General features: G+C 29.7%; 1 protein-coding gene and 1 non-coding gene across 25 annotated transcripts in view; both read right to left on the reverse strand.

Moving 5' to 3' along the window:
• Positions 1 to 18,466, reverse strand: part of LOC129909002 (protein elav-like) — a 353,561-nt gene that overhangs the window by 328,828 nt on the left and 6,267 nt on the right. The window lies entirely within an intron of this gene.
• LOC129912810 (U1 spliceosomal RNA) lies at positions 8,131 to 8,295 on the reverse strand. Its single transcript, XR_008771908.1, has one exon. It is a non-coding gene; the product is annotated as a U1 spliceosomal RNA (small nuclear RNA).

An 18,466-nucleotide genomic window follows, 5' to 3' on the forward strand; every position in this document is an offset into this window, starting at 1 on the left:
CCCAAACAGATCGGGTTATTTTCACTTTTTATATATTTAATTAAAGGTAGTGTTGTTACACATAATTCAGATGCTTAATTTGTTTAGTTTTACTAAAAAAGAAAAATATTGTCATCAATTTAAATTTTCAGTACTTACCACAAAAAGAGCTGAAGTGCAAACTCGATTTAAAATTAAACTTTTTTTTAACTGTTTTATTCTGCGGATAGGGATAGAATGGATGTTTCTCTATCTCTGGGCCCTCGGGTAGCAAAAGTATGAGGTATAGTCGTGGGGTGAAAGAGCTATTAACAATGAAACTTTCTTTGTTATTGGATCGATGTAAGGCATCTGATAGAAATGCTTCTCGCATAATTATAGCTACAATAGAAGCACTAGGGCAAAATCCAATTGACTTTGTAGTTTCAAAATCAAACTTACATTCAACAAGAAAAAACTTTTGCTTGGTTTAATGCCCCAAGAGCTTATCTGGCTCCTAAACAAGATCTTGATCTTTTGCGTAATTGCATTGAATAACGCAAGATAGACAAAGATATTTCAGAGCAGGCAGGTCTGGCGTTCTTTGACCTTACTTTACCAGATGGCGAACAAAATTAGAAACGGCCAACATAATTTTGAAAACCAGTGAAACGGAAACCAACAGAATAGTAAATCCAAAGCTACAGACACATGAAGATGAACAATTTGTCACAGCAGGGTTAAAAAATATTGTGAACAAAGAAACATTGAACTTTTTCAGCCGATTGAAAATAGACACAAGTTTTCTCAAAGAACCTCCAAATCTTTGGCCCGAAAACCCGCATTTTAAAGAAGGCTTTAAAAAAGTGCAATCACTTAAAGTCGTAAATGACATCACAGAAAGAGGAGTCAAATTAATAACGGATTTTAATAACCTTTTAACTAAAGATGAGGAACAAAAACAATATGTACTTCAAGTAGTCAGTGAGTGCCGAAAATTGTATCCTGATGCTTCCAAAACTACTTTGTAAATCTGTTGATTAAATTTTTTTAGTATTTACTTCATTAATTATGTATAAGAAATGTAACACGATGTTATTTTTTTTTTGTTTTTTAGGCCGTGTGTGAATTGCGTAAAATAGTTCACATAGTGTAAAATATTTGACACTGTTGAGATGAATAAAAAATTTTCAGCTATTAAAAATTTATTGGGCTCTGGGACCTGGTTAAATTTGAGTTAAATTTTTTTTGCAGATGGTTTTGTTTTGTTTTTTTTTTTTTTATTAAAAAGGAGTTTCATAGCAGAAAAGAGGCAGAGAAAAATATTAAACAATAAGCCATACAGCTGAAATTTTTTTGTTCACCTCAATAGTGTCAAAAATTTTACACAGTGTTAACTATTTAACGCAATTCACACACAGCCTTAGAATTCTGTTAAATGTTTCGTTTTTTTAAATAAAACAGTTTAAAAAAAAGTTTCATTTTAAATCGAGTTTGCACTTCAGCTCTTTTTGAGGTAAGTACTGAAAATTTAAATTGATGACAAAATTTTTTTTTTGGTAAAACTAAACAAATTTATCATCTGAATTATGTGTAGCAACACTACCTTTAATTAAATATATAAAAAGTGAAAATAACCCGATCTGTTTGGGAGCTAGAGCTAATTTTCTTCGAAAAACAGTGAAAAAACAGAGATTTTTGATACTTTGAGCGAGTGTCGGCACCATTTAGAGTTATCCAATCGAGCTGAAATTTTGGCTATCTAAAAATCTGCAAAGGCGGAACATTTTATGGGGTTCCCCCGACCAAATTTCGAAAATCGATTTCTTGCGGTCACTCTAATGTACATGCACACCTCTTTTTTGTGACATGATAGGCACACGGGTGAGAAATTGGCTTCTACTTTTTCATGTCGCTAGAATTTTTTTATGTCTCATGTTTTATAGATTTACAAAACACAAGGTTTTTGCCACAACAACCAAAATATACTTTTCTAGTTTTAAATTTGTAACGGTGCCTATAAGAACTGGTTTTATTCTTTCAAAAAATGTTTAAATCTTTCCGATATCTCTTTTACTGCCCGAGATATTTAAAATTAAAGTAGCGGTCTTTGAATCAGAAACAACACTGGCCAACCAAATTAAACTTTTTTTGCCACAAGATATACAAAATATACTATTCTGAAGGTTTGCTAAACTCGAATCCGCAATCAGAAAAATTCTATTAGCCTTCGTTCGTGAAATATTACCGTTATAAAATGCAAAAAAAGGTTGTTTTTTTTATAACGGTTATATTTCAAGAACGGAGGCTAATAGAATTTTTCTGATTACGGACTCGAGTTCAGTAACTCAAAAACCTTCAGAAAAGTATACTTTGGTTCTTGTGGCAAAAATTCTGTGACCAGTGACTTAAAGTTTAGATTAAGTTTAGTTTCTCTTTGGCTTATTAATTAAAAATTAACATTTCTTGAGCAATAAAAGAGATATCGGGAAAATTTAAACAGTTTTTGAAAGAAGAATATCTGTTCTTATAATCACCGTTACAAATTCGTTACCCCACATAAAAGCCGAACCTCGAAAACAGCCAAAATGACGTTTTTTTTTAGCATTTTTTAACGGTAATAATTGAAAAACGAAGGCCAATCAAATTTTTCTGATTCGGATTCAGCACCCCAAAAACTACTAGAAAAGTATATTTTGGTTCTTGTAGCAAAAAAAAAGTTAAATTTTGTTGACCAGTATAATACGCATATGAAATAGATGTAGAATTTCGGAGGAATTCGAATATTGTATTCATAATTCCAAAAAAATATATTTTAACCATTATAAAAAGACTATTTTGCACCCACTTTAAAAAAAAATGTTATTTTTTTATTTATGTTGTGCCAAATTCGCACCCGTGTGACGAAAGAGGGTTAGGTATGAAATCAATTTGGAAAAAAACCTCTAAGTTTTTCCATAACTCGCCGATATTGGTTAAAAATTAAAAGTGCAGGGTTTTAAAAGGTGTCCGAAAATTAGCACAAGATTTAAACTAAATAGAAAACACAGTTTTTAGCCTTTTTATTGCGTTAGTTTTGGGACACATTTAATAAAGTCTGTTCTGTTATTTTCCACTGTCTGTTGAAAACATATATTTTGTATCTTTTAACATTATAGATCTCTCTTTTAGTTCATTAAACAAAAATAAACAAACGATTTTGATATACAGTATACATAATTATGTAAGTCCAAACAAAAATTTAGCAAAAATACCTACAGTCTTTTGATAAGTGATGCACTAGCTATTTGTTTATTTGGTACCCAAAAATATTAATCAACAAATATGATGAAATCCATGAGTAATACCATAGTTTTATCATGGATGACTTCCACAACATTTTAGAACATTTCCTGTATAGGTTAGATATTGCTCTTTTTGTGGTTTAACAAATTCCTGAAATATTTAAAATTATAAAAACCACATAGCTAACCTGTTATACATGTTTTGGTTGGATATCCTGATGACCAGAAGGCTTTTTCTGAATGTTATCTCCAATACAAACTATCATTAACGTCCGCAATAAATAATCATAATATGGCGATCGAAATAATTAAATGACTAAGTTATAAGTACAAATTGATTTTAATTGACTAATTCATTAAATTCAAATTTAAATATAATAAAAAAAAAAAAAAAATTATTTATACACTTAAAATCGGTCTGTTAATGGCTTATCGCATCCTACCAGAGATTATATGTTATTTTCAAATTCAATAAACCGCATTCAAATTCCATAATACAAATCCTCTCCCACAAAAAAAACATATCCCATCACTTTAATGCAACACACACACTCACACACACAAACATTGGATCGTTAATAATAATTTTTCCAGCATTTAACGCTTAAACATCGTAATTACATACGTATACGGTGTAGTTTTGGAAAATCATAATAATTACTCCCAGGACTCTCTGTATCCTGCAGCAGCAGCAGCATCATGATGTTGATATTGGACAACAGCATGTGCAATTTATTTTTCCCATTTTACCCATATACTCATTTGCACAACCCTCTGCACTCCCCACACGTGCAGTGCACCTTAACAATATGAGTTGTGTGGTGTAAATTATACTTAGTCGCCCTCCTTTAATGTGTTATAAGGAGAATAGTGTGCTGTTTAAGTTCCTTCATGAGATTTTTCAAATTAATGTCCCTTTACCTTCAGCTACCTTTATTTCAAGAAATAAGACGAGGCATTGATTATTTTTTTTGTTGCACCCATTTTTGTTAACAAAAATCCAGGACATTAAAATAATACCTACAATTAAACGGTAACACATTCGCGGTGGTAGCATAATCATTTCATTTTCTGTGAAATGTGTTCACACTTAAATTTTTCCCCCGACCGAATTGTCGATTATAATTAAACCACATTGCAGTTGTTTTGTGAACGAAAAAAAAAATTAAAAAAAAAAAATAAACTAAAAGTCCTTCAAGTGGTACAAAATTTTCCGGTAGAGTATTTTTTAAGAGTGAACACAATTATCCGGTGTTCAGGTGAAATTCAACCGAAAAAAATATGTACATTCATTTTCATTGGTAGCGAAGAGAAAGATAGATTGAGTTTGTGTTAAATTTCGACTTAATTCCGATTAATTTGAATTCCAATTTTTTTTTTCTTTGTTTATTGTTATTTTCGAAAACTGAGCACGTCCGTTTTTGGTTGATTAAGAGAACAATAACAAAAATATATTAAAAGTACCCACATCAGCCACTAGGTGGTGTTGGTGTATGGATATTGTGTTTATTTCACATTTTTATTTTTATCAAAAAAAAAAAGAAGAAAACAGAAAATAAATTAATTTTCAGGACATTAAATTTGTTTATGGCAGATGAAGCTGTAGACGTTTTATAGAGTTCGTATAGAATTCGAATCCACTATAGTGTCCCTGTCCGTGTGTGTTATTGGAAATTCTGAATAAAATAAATTTTATTTTTGTTTTATTTTTCTGTGACTGTGTCCGTGTGTCTTTGTGTGTCTGTCGAAAGGCGATTGTTTTAACAAGAATAATAATTATTATTTCGATATGGTGATATTACGTGTGAGCAATAATATGTTCGAATAAAAATGTCCTGCAACAGGATTATGTTGTTCGGAAAAAAAGTTTTTTTTTTTTATTAATTTCAAAAATGCATATAAATGTAGTTTTTTTTTACAGATAAGAGAATATTGTGTTGATTTCTCGAAAGGACGATACGAACAGGAAACAGGATACGAACGTATTCTCGTTGTATTTGCGAGACTCATTTAAAAAAGGCTCTTGACTTATGGGGATGGTGTTTTACTTTCAATATATACTCGTTGAAGAGTCCACAGATGACGACGACGCTGACGGTTTTATTGGATTTAAATGGCATGAGAGTGCGAATTTTTTTTTCATTTTTGTTCTTGTTTTTTGAAACAAAAATTATAATCAAGAGAAAAATTCATTTGCGTAATTGGATGTTTGTGTTTTTTTAATTTACTGAAGTTTCTTCTTTTAGTTTATTTTTTTCTACGAAAAGTTTGTGTATGTTGCTTTTGCATTTTTTTTATACAAATTTTTCAGAAAAAAATGTAAGATATTTTTGTAGCTTTTATGGTATCTACTTTGGGGAGGCACATTGAGTTCTGAGAAGGATGAAAGGAGGACAAGGGAAGGAATTTATTGAAGGATGCTTTGTAATGGGAAAAGTACATCCATTAGGTTCGAACGGAAGCCTAGATAGACAGAATCTTTGTTGTCGGTTTAAGTATGAACCTAGTGCAAATTAACAAAAAAGAAAAAAAAATATTTAGATAAAACTATAAACTACGATACCTAATATTAAATATTTTTATTTTCAAAAACTGAGTAAGTTTTACTACCCCTTCAAAAAGGGATTGAAAATCGGTATAGGTAATCATGATACTTTTATAGGACCGAATGGGGATTTTTTCACTGTCCCTATCAAGGGGGATAGGGGCCCTCCCCCCTCTCTCAGAATTAAAAAGTAGTCAAATAAATGAAATTTCAATTTTCTAATACCTATATAAAATTCTCGTGTCGCAGTGTTTGTTACGAAACTCCCCCGTAACGGCTAGACCGATTTTAATGAAACTTTGTGTGCTTATCGGATAGGTCTGAGAATCGGCCAACATCTATTTTTCATAACTTTAAATTGTTAGGGTGGTCCAGCCAAATTGTTTTACATCTTTTTGAAACGATCTTTACGAATTTGAATTTGCATACCATAAAATGGTTAGGGTGGTCCACATTTTTTTTATGCATTTTTAAAACGATTTTATGAAATTTTGTGGGTATATCGGGTAAGTCTAAAAATAGGCCAACATCTATTTTCATATCACTGAATGGTTAGGGTGGTCCAATCAAAAATTTTTTTATGTATTTTTGTTATGATTTTTATGAGATTTTGTGGGTAGGTACATCGAGTAAGTCTAAGAATCGGCCAAGATCTATTTTCATACCACTAAATGTGGTCCACTCATAATTTTGTTTTTAAATTTATATTTGATGTTGTGACCCGATTTTTTTTTTAAGATTGACACACTTCAAAATTGGAAGTAAATACTAAATAGTAGAAGAGGCGTAACAAAGTCCGCCGGGTCAGCTAGTTTTTTATAACATTAAGATTTTTTACTTGCTCTTTACCATAAGCAAATTTTGGAACTACAAAAATCGCATACTACCATAATTGCACCCCCGGGTGCCACCCATGAACGTTACGCCACTGTTCAAGGTGCAAGATGTATCGAAAGACTGAACACAAGAGAAATCATAGTAGATTAGTGGGATTAAAGTGCAACCGAGTAGGCACTAGCTCTCACACCATATTTAGTACAATGGGACACGATTTTTAATTCATATGCAAGAGGTGGCTCTCAGATGTAAATGGGAGTCCGAGACTAGTAAACCCGATTTGATGAAGCTAGTACACCTTACTCAAATACTTCGTGTTCTCATTTTGGGTAAAGAGTTGATATAAGTAAGTTAATAAACGTAAAAGTAAAAAAGTGATCGCGTCTATAATTTTTTTCTGTGGATCTAAGGAAGAAATTGGTAACAGTACATAAATAGTCCAGTGCATTTATAATTTGACCCAGCAGTTTGTACCACCCCCAAATTTTTTTTGCTCAATCGATAGAGCATTGGCTGAATATCAATGCCCTGATTTTCAGCTGCCATCTTGGATTTTAGTTTTTATAAATATCTCGATTTCTATTTATCTTACATAAAAGTTTAGTACACAAAAAACATAGAAAATTAAATTTCGCATCTTTTATGTTATGAACACTTTTTCGATATTCTGAATATTAAAAAAGTTACAAGCCAAAAAAGTAAAAAAAAAAACGGAAAAAAATGACAATTTTAAAGTTTTGAGCACTTTTTATCAAAATTATGAAAAAACCTTCCGAGAAAAGATTGTTCACCTTAAAATTTTCTACAATTTTGCTATACAACATTTTCTTATTTCGCTAGAATTACAAAAGTTATTAATACTTTTTTGTTAAAAAATACCCCTTTTTTACGAAAGAGACTTAAAAATAAAAAATTTGAAGGTCCTGAATTTTCTCTTATTACACAAAGCTATAAAATATTCACTAATCATTCAAAATTCAAGATTTGGTAAAAAAAAATTTAAGAAAAAAAGTAAAGATAAAACACAAACAAAAATGAGCATTTTTTAACAAAAAAAGTATTAATAACTTTTGTATTTTTAGCGTTATAAAAAAAAAGTTGTATAGCAAAGATGTAGAGAATTGAGCAAAAAAAATTTGGGGGTGGTACAAACTGCTAGGTCGCCCATATATGAACATCATAAATGCACTCGACTAAAAGGGATCAGAAAGATGGGGTCTGACGATCAAAACGATCAGAATCAGAACTAGAAAAAATTAATTTAAAAAATGATCGATCGATTGAAAAGATCGAATCATTAAGCCAACCGATACCGATACCTACTTGATCGATTTGATCTTCCAAAATTATTTTTTTCATAACTGTTGTTTTCATTTGCCACACAGAAGATCCCATTTTAAAAGTGGATACTTATCTTTTGACCTAAGTTACTCGACCGTGGCCGCTTGGAATATTAGCATGATTATTTTTTCTAAGTTTATTGATTAATTATAATTATTATTTATGTCGGGGCGGCGCGAACGCCATCCCCGGCTACCAAAAATTACACGCACGAGTTATTCACATTAGGAACAATCGCAGAGGTCAACTCAACCGAAATGTGCAATGGTCAAGCCTCACTCCGGGGGAACCGCCTTAATGATCACGGTAACCCCTACGCCAGGTAAGTATGCTTAACTGTACTTTTGCTTAGAATCATATGATATTTTGTGCAATAACAAACTGTGAAGTGTATGAGGACAGAAAAAAATTACAGTCCTTAAATGAAGGAACGATCTTAACAATATTGAAGGGATGTTTTCTTCTTTCTAATACTTATCATCCCTTCGCCTTTATTGTGTCAAAATTTCAATAAGGAAGATAAATGGCAATGTACGCCAGAAAGCAGGTAGATAGGTAAGTCAAGTCAACTCAAGTCGATCATCATTGATTTCATCCCCGAATAACTGACAATAGAAGATCCTTTTTTATGTTTATGTTGTTTTCAGTAGGTACAAATAATTTGATTGCATTAAAAATTAAAGAATGAAACAAAAATATCTACCTAACTAATCATCAAAACATTTCAAGTGTTCTTCCCTCATTTGTATATCCTTTCAAACAGAATGAATTCCATACATTTTTGATTAGTATAACCTGTTTGGTATAAAATTAACTCTTTATGTGTGAAGGCAAATCGTCCAACAATATACCAACAAAAAGTTGAATTACACACATTATCCTGATAAAATAAACACAAACAAAATTACAAAGCATGTGAGTATGCAGAGTAGGTAAGGTATGTAATAATATAAATTGAAAGGATTGGTTACTGGTATATGTTATTTAAGGGAAATATATTCATCCTTAGATATTAGGTCAAAGAAGGTTCAAAATATTTCCATTTACTCTTTCACAAAATTTAATGCAAACGAAGTCATAAATATTCGAATGGGATTTTATGTAACTCATTTAGATACTCTGGGCAAGCCACACACAAAGGATAATAATATTCTCATACAACTCAATGGTCAGAAATAGATTATTTTAGATATCTGCAAAGAATTTGGTTTTGCCCTTCACACACACACTGATTATGCAGATTATAATTAAGTTATTATGCGGATATGTGAAAGGTTATTATGTATAAAGATGAAAGAAAGTAATTAATATTATGGTCAAACAAAAGAGAAACCAATTATAAAGAACCATTAATATAATGTAGGCTTTGGTAAAAGTATGAGGGTAGTTTTATTGTAACTAAAAAACCTTAATTGAAGGGGATTTCTTACTTTGTATTGATTCTTAATTTACAAGTAGTTAGTTATATCATAAGTTGATTTATTAACTTGAATTAATAACATAAAATAAATGGATGGTGTATCATATATCATTCATTACCTATAGTAGAGTAACTAAAGCAAATAATTAGGGAACCCGGCTGAACAGCTCTGATTTTGACGATTTTTTTTCAAACGTAGGTAATTAAAAATACTTTAAAGTCTATAGATTTAAAATTGCCGGTGTTGCCGTATTGTTTTTTAAAATTAAAATTAATTTTTTTTTAACAAAACCATTTTTTTTGCTTAAAATTCATAAAACAAATGATAGCAAAAGATTCTCTAGGTAATTTAAGGAAAATATATAAAAGGCAATAAGGGACAATCTTCCATCGTCTAAGCGATAAATGCAATTTTCTAGCATTCTGACCTCAAACACAAAAAAAATATTTTGAAAACAACGGAACACCTACAATATTTTAAAATACATTTTTAAAAAGCCAGAAGCTCATTCTTATCTCTTAAATTTAAATCCACTAAATTTAATCAAGACTTTTTGAAAAAATGGTCCTCAAACTCAGAATTAAAAAATTTTAATGAATTTTTGCATTGCAATAATTAATTTTCTCAAAGACTGTGGTAAATAGGAACTTTAAATTTTTGCTATTTAACTTTCAACAGTAAGGGTTATTAAATGAATAAAAAATAATTTTATGTTTAGATGTTGAACTTTAAAAAAAAAATAAGTTACATTTTTTTTCAAAACTTTTATTAAAAAAAGTTCTTTGAAAATGAAATACTTTTTAATTTTTTTCATAAACCGTAATACATATTGACATTTCCTTTTATAATTTGAAATCATAATAAATGCGGCCAAAAAAATTTGAAAATAAATGCATTTTATATTACGACCAAGTTTAAAAAACGACATGTTAAAATTTTTTCAATAATTTTTTTTTTTCAAAAATCTGACTTCAATTACCATTCTTTCAAAAGCCGTTCATTCAATTAACTTAATTTTAATTTTACATATATGACTAAGCTTCTAGCTTTAAAAAAATGTATATTTGAATATTGTAGGTGTTGCCGTTGTGTTCAAATATTTTTTTTTTGTTTTTGAAGTCAATTAATAAGAAAATTGCATCTATCGCTTGAACTATGGAAGATTGTTCCTCACTTCGATATATTTTTTTTCCTTGAATTTCCTAGACAATCTTTTGGCATCAATTAACTTATGAAATTTAAGAAAAATTTTTGAAAAAAATTTGTTTTTGTTCACAAAAATCTTCAATTAAATTTAAAAAATCAAAACGGCAACACCGGCAATTTTTAATCTATAGACTTTAAAGTATTTTTAATTACCGACGTTTGAAAAAAAAGATCATCAAAATCTAAGCTGTTCGGCCGGGTCCCTAATGTTGCCAATTTTTGAGCTTTAGTTACTCCACTACTATTTACATATATGCCTAATCAAAGACATTATTTTTCTGTAAGGGTTTTCGTATAAACCTCAAATAAAAATTTTAGAACAAAAATCAATTATAATAAATTAAACACAACTTTTCAAATCATTCTTTGCAAATGGACTTTCGAAGTAATCAAAATAGAATTTTTTTAAAAACGGCATTTTTGGATTTTTAAAAAATATTTCAAATTTTTTTTTTGAAAAATCAATTTTTTGAAAACGGATCAATGAAAAATTTTGAAATTTAGTTTTTATGTGTAAAATAATTATTTCTTCAAAATGGCATACCAACTTTTTTTTTGAAAAATGTTAAAAAATGTTTATATTTTTTTTCTAAAAATATCTTTTTATAAAGTAATAAAATGGCATACTTAGTTTTTTTGTAAGAGATCATTTAAAGCGGTATTTAATTATTTATTTGTTTTGCACCACTTATGAAATTCCGTGCAAATATCAAAAAATTTCTTCGGTTCTTTAAAATTTCACTGTTTTTTTTATGAGAATCAGTGTTTTATATCTAATAATTTGATTAATAATAAGAAAAAAGCAAAGATGTGGAGAAAAATTTACCATTGTTTCAGTGCAAGCATTCAAGGAGATATTTCTCATTAAAAAATCAAAACTGGTCAATTTCTTTGCATTTATTTTGTATTCAATTTTGAATCATATTTCAAGTCATGAAATAATTCATAGAGTAATTTTCGTAGTTTACTGCTATTTAAAAAGTGATTAAATAACAGCTATTAATAGCAACTCTTTTTGTATGCTGCTCTCTGCTATCACTGCTCTTTAAAAATCGCTCTTTAGCACAAACTTAATTAAAAAAAAAAAAATTCTTCGAACAAGGTTAAATTCCAAATTTGTTTCAAATCACGTTTTGAATTTTGTTCGTCCTTCTTAAACCAAATACCTACAATAACTTCTCTTACAACTATACATCTAGGATACATATCTACTAATATTTATACTGCCTCTCATTTTTATGAGAACCAACAAGTTTTTTTCTTGGCAAAGATCCAAATAATGAACACAAAAAATCATTTGCCACAAAATATTCTATTTTTATTAAGAAAGGAACCAATCCAAACAGAGTTAACTTACTATGATTGCTACCTCTTTTGGATCATTAGGAACAATAAAAAAAAAAAACTTACTACAAAAATCTGCTCCGAACACATCCTTTCACATGATATCTCCTCCATTATGTCTAATCTAACCCATGGGCACATTACTCCACAATTTCACATAATACTTTATAGCAGGCAGGAAGATGTGTCAACTGTTTTTCCATACTCATATCTTGTCTAGATATTGTATAATAATATGTTTTTGTGTGTGTGTGTATATCAGCTGAAAACTGTCATATTCTCATCATCATCGTCAGTTCTATATGACACTTAAATGATAACACCTCACACTCTTTTTGTATGATGTACATACTCAACTGATGGGTACTCTGATACACTTGGCCAGGATAAACTCTTCGTTGTGGAATGTATATGTGATAAATGTGATTCTGCGCTAGACAAGGGAAAGAATGAAAAAAAGGGATAAACCTAACATTAGCCATCGAATTCCTAGACAAAAAGACGATGACGACGAAAGAGATAGAGAAAAAACTCAAAAGGACACACATAAACCGTGTTTACGAGAAGTGTGATTTTTTAGTAAAAAAAAATATTCTTCAAACATATTTACTTGTAAAAAGGACATTACTCCAAGTGGAGATGGGTAATAAAAACCAAATGGAATTGTGTTGACATGAAAGTATTTCTACAAAGTTTTGAGAAATGGATGGATATATACACTGGAAGTTGGCAATTAGTTTTAGTTTTTTTGTATTCTTTTCAAAACTTTCACGGTAATGGAGAATAAGAAGAAATAAATGGAAGATACTATTCGAAGAGAATGAAAATCATAATAAAAAGAACTTTACAAGTTGTGGGAAGAGTCAAGTTGGATTTTATTACCTTACAATGTTTTATTTAAATGGGGGTAGAAATGTCAGATACATTTACCTCGTCTGTGATAGTAAGATGTCTTTTTTTTTCAAATTACATCCTAAAGGAATTTATGCAGGTGTACGAAACGATCTCGATACACAATAAAGCCACTGGTGCTGATAGTATCTTTTTCTTTGTTCTAAATGGGTTTTATTATTATACAAAGGTATAAGAGAAAAAAACTCCTGCGTAAGCTTTTATGTCTAACACATTCTGGTAACTTAAACGTATAGAATATAAAGGCTATCTGTAAGAGGTTTTCTTATGAATGGAAAGATGACTTTTATGTAAAACAATAGTCATATTAGAAGTATAGGGGACAAAACACTACACGTCACTTTATTGAAGCTGATATTTCTTAAAGATTTATATTACTTCTACAGAAAAATATTTTTGTTTAGTTTAGTGTAAAATGAATTTCCTCCTTTAGGGGTGATATTAACACACCTGCAAAAGAAGAGTTCTGTTTGTGTTTTTTTTTTCATTGCATTAATTTCTCTTAATACACATAAATATGATCGTGTATGGAAAGTTTTTTTCAAGTACAACTAGTTCCTTTTAGCCAATTCAAAGGTTCACTATGGTGTATACGTATTTTTTAAAAGTACGTTAAGGATGCGTATAGAAATCAAACTTGAGATAAACATCAAACATAACAATACAACCATAGAGAATGCGAGAAAAGTGGGTTCCGTAATTCTATCAGTCTGTATCAATCTTGAACTTCAGCCTAAACTACTGAATTGATTTTATTCATACTGGTTTGTTATTAGTTTTGTGAGATTCCCCAGAGGCGGAATTAAAATCTTGCTTTCAAGACCAAAATTTTCACAACAATCGATCCAACGATTTTAATTCAAGTTTAAGTGTGTACGTACCTGTACTGTGACAATTAACTTATTCTTACTTTTAAAATTTAAAAAAAAAAAAATAATTTTTAAGCCCTTTTGAACGGCCCAATTTATTTTGGACTTGAATGATTTTCTTCTTGCATGCTATTAATCATCTTTTTTTTACAACTCTAAGCTCCGCCAATTTCTTTTCGGCTCTTTTATTTGATTTTTTATTGTTGATATGAAAATTTAGAATATTTGTTTTTAATAAAAATTGATGAATTTAATAAATAAACAACTAACAAAACTCAACAACAAAAATTTAGAGCTACTATCACATTTTCTTATCACAGAACTGCCCTAAAACCGTTTTCTTGATATCTAACTGTGTACAAACATTTTTACGTAACGTTAATGTCAAAATCAAGATAAATTTAAAAAAATAGGTCTCTTTGTTTGTCAAAGCATTTTTTCGGCATACGAAAAATTTGTTTTTATTAAAACCTATTTTTTCAAAAAACCATTTCAAAACTTTCCTGGTTATGCCAGCAAGGTCGAAACCACTTAAAGAGATCTCTCTGTAATTTTTTAAAATGTTTAAATCTTTGGCTTTTTCTATTGAAAATCAATATTGAACCATTTATGCTTTGTTTTTGAGTACCTAAGTTATTTAGAGGCATGGAAATGAAAATTAACTTAATGTTGTGTTGAAAACAAGCTAAATAGCACTAACATCGAAAACAAGATTGAGATGCATGATTTCGCTTCTAGTATCACCTAATTTCACTCTCTGACGCCTATATTTAAGAAACGACCTAAACCTTTTTAACATAAAACCCCGAAATTCTCCTTGTAAGTAATTAGCATATTAACCATGGCAAAGCCTTGGTAATACATATCAAAAAATAAGCTAACTGTTTACTTTTTCTTATTTTCACTACGAATCTAAACGAAAAGATTAGAGATAAGCTTTAAAATATGTAAGTTTTTTAGATAATTGAAAAAATTGAAAAAAAATCATAGGAACATTTTGTTCACTATGGTGTATACGTTATATTTATATTTTTACTAACCAATTGATCAGAGCAATATATTTCTTGTGATAATAGCCTGATTTTTTGCACATCTTGAAACTATTGTTAAATCGAAAAAAATTGACTTTATTTTATATATATTTCTTGACCATAATTTTTGAAATACTGTTGGTGGTCGGAAAACTTGAAATATTGCTAAGAATAATTTTTAGAATGGGAAATAGATTTTGAAAAATCGATTTTCAAAAGGACAGTGGGTAAAGACAAAAATCTGTTTTTTTAGTGGCCCATTTAAAAACGCATTAAACAGCATACAAAACTACGAAATCATAACTCTTCAGCCAAACAAACAACTTTAACGTATGGAAGTTTCATGCATAGTTTTTTTTTTTATTTGAACCCCCAGGTTATTGATTTTCACCAAATGTTACTAATTAAGACTAACCTTGGACTTTAAGAAAATAATGCTAAATATTACGACTACGGTTTAAACAACCAAAGCTTTCTATTCAACAATTTAATTCTACAAAAGTAGCACGAAATATTATAATTTCAGTGTCACTATCTTTATACCTTCTTTGTTAGGTATTATTTCTTAATTCCTTCTATAAGACCACCCTTTTGAGCATTTTATCTACTTAATATGAGCAGCATTTTACAATTGTCAATTATTTGTTTCAGTAATTACATATATCCTTCTTGCATAATAATGGATATTTTTTTATTAATCAAAATTATGTTGTCTCATTAAATCAACATACTTTTTCCATTTCATTCATTTTTATGTTGTTTATTTCCTTTTAAAAATAAAATTGGCAATAATTACGACATTGACAAACTCATAAATTTCAAAATGCTTCACAACAACTGATTGGTATATTAATTTTCCAAAGAGAGAAACCCAGAACTGTCAGATTTAATTTGGTTTTAATTCCATTTCAAAGTTTTTTTGCTATACAATTCTCAGTCCTTTTTCCGAAATGCTCATTAAGAAAATTAACGACTTCGACTGTCTGAGAAACAAACAAATAATTGTTATTATTTTCGCCATCAATCTTAATGCCACAAAAAAAAAAAAACATCCACCAAAACTTCGGCAGTTTCAAAAGGACCATGAGCAAAAAGGAACTTTATGCAATTAATAACTCTAAAACCACAAAGAAAAAAGAAAAAAATTTATATTTACAACTTTGATACAAACAAATATTAAGCACAAAAATGAGAAGAAAAGTCTTGGAAAAACTTCGATGAAAATTCCATTAGGACAGAAAAGCCACAGAAAGGACTTTGATAGGAAAATCAGAAAACTGCAACCAATACCATTATAAAACCAACAAAAACTATTAAAGAAACTGATGAAGTAGTTGGTTGGACTCCCAAACCAAACCGAAGCAGCAATAAAATTCTCTCTCTGATTTACAAAGTTGGACGGACAATTTCCGCCTTGCTTTGCCTTCAAAGAAATTTCAATTCATGCTTTTTCCCTTCTGCCAGTGAGAAGGAAGCTTGTCAGAAACTCACAAAGTGATGCGAAAGTTTTTTTTTTTTTCCTCAATTGCGTGCAGAAAACTGTTGACAAAAGAAATATTTTTAATTGTTCAATAGTCATTCCCAAATGTTTATATATGAAAACCAAAAAGGACGAGAAGGAAGAAGGGATGATATTGCGGTTTTACAAGAGTGTTGCATAAAATTCGATAGGAAATGATTTATTGAATGCAGATGATGCTCAAGGGAATTCTCTCACTGTACTTGAACATTATGTGGTTTTTGAAAAAAGGACTACTTTAACAAGTTTCTGGTGTACCAAATTTATGATTCATATTTTTCTGAGTGAAAATTCATGCGATAGCTTTGAGTCATTTCTCAGCTTTTGACATAATCATCATCATCGTAGTTTATTACTTAATTGTTTTTGTCTTCCCCAAAATATTTGTTTTTGACATTTCGAACATTCTCAATCAAGATTCCTTAACCCTCATCATTACATTGTGTTTGGTATAGGGAATAGTAATCAAAGCATGAAAAGCATTTTAATCATTTTGTGATGAGTCACAAACATGATTGAGAAATGTGTCTTCCTCTTCTTCTGTTAGTTGATGTGTACATAAAACCTTTTACCAAGAACCTATAACGAACTTACTTTTATTCCCATGTTTCGTCTCTGACATACTCTCAGGACTATATTATCAAGGAGCTACGACGAGTATAAGTTCCAAAATTTTATTAATGGGAAACTTATGTTTGGAATGTGTACCTAATGTCTCCCTCCTGATTTATTATTCGTTTCGATGCGTAATAACAATTGATTTTGATATTGAATGATGATTGCTGACTCCAAAAAGTTTATTTCTTCTTTTTACTTTTATTGATACCATACAGACACTCGTACTCGTACTTCTTCCGAATTCCAATAATAATAATGCCACATCATTGGGGAGAAGAAAAATGTTTTATTTATCATCTTGGATATCGATTCGTTCATTAAGGTTGTCACAAAAGTTATGTCCAATGACTTTGATACTTTTTTTTTGTATTTTTATTTTATTTATTTATATATTTTTTTATGACAATTTGAATGGTTTTTTGTTATACATTTCGAATGGAATGACAGTTCTACTGAATGGCGAAATAAATGGTTAAATGGTTTGAGTGAATGGTTTTTTTTGTTATGAGGGGGTCGAGGGATAACTTTAATATTTTTCGAAAATAAAAATAAAATTGAAATGGTGTTTTGTATCTAAAAAACATGTACTTTGAACAACATGAGCAAGTACGTGCGACTCCGTAGTGTATTTTATTTAAAGAGGTTTTCTTCAACACCTAACTCTTTCAACTTTTTATTCAGTGTCTAAATAAAGCGTTCAAAACTAAAAAATGGTGGAGTACCTCAAGGTTGCATTTTGAGGCCGCTTCTGTTTTTCGTATTAAAAATGTGGTTGTCCCCTTTGAATAAGGGTAAAGAAAAGTTGCATGCAAAAAGAGTTCCATTTTATATTAGTAAAAGGAAAGCATACCTTCCTGCAAAAATATCCCCTTAATGAAAGTGGTAAGCCTCCTTTTAGAAGTGTACCTATTTTAAGAAAATCCCAATCAATATTTATCAACAGCAAAATTGTATTGTTTAGCCAAATATTATTCTATTCATTGATTTTGTTATATAAGTTTTCTGTTCGTCCTTTCAAAAGCTTATCTTTTCTATATTTTTCATTCATCCTGGAGAGTCATAAGAAGTGTTTGTTATAAGGCTGAAAAGCAGAGATAGGGTGGCATTGGTATACCAAGCAGAAGTAGAGGTATAAGCTTGTCCAAAAATTCATTCATTTTAGAAAATTTCGTTTTGTCTCCGGAAACAAACAAACACAAAGCATTTTGCTTGCTCTTGTTCTGTTTATAAAATCTCTATAAGAAGATTATCAATGACCATTGAGATTGTTCGTTGAATTGAAAAATGTAAATGCTAAAAAGGCTTCAAGTTGATTTTATATCAGAAAGAATGAAAAAAAAAAAAAAAATATAGATAAAACGAAAACATTCAATGAGTATTTTGAATAAAGGATATTGAAATGAAAAACAACAAAGATACCTATATTATAATTGAAAAACTGAAATATTATCTTTTCCGGATTGAGAGACAAGAAAAAAAAACTGATTGATTTGAATATAAAATTGTGTTTTTTGGGATGAACATTTATTTGAATCAGTTTTTATCATTGATATGTCCAATGAAGATAAGCTGGCTTTGTGT

The sequence above is a fragment of the Episyrphus balteatus genome, chromosome 2 (assembly GCF_945859705.1).
Source record: "Episyrphus balteatus chromosome 2, idEpiBalt1.1, whole genome shotgun sequence".
Lineage (NCBI taxonomy): Eukaryota > Metazoa > Arthropoda > Insecta > Diptera > Syrphidae > Episyrphus > Episyrphus balteatus.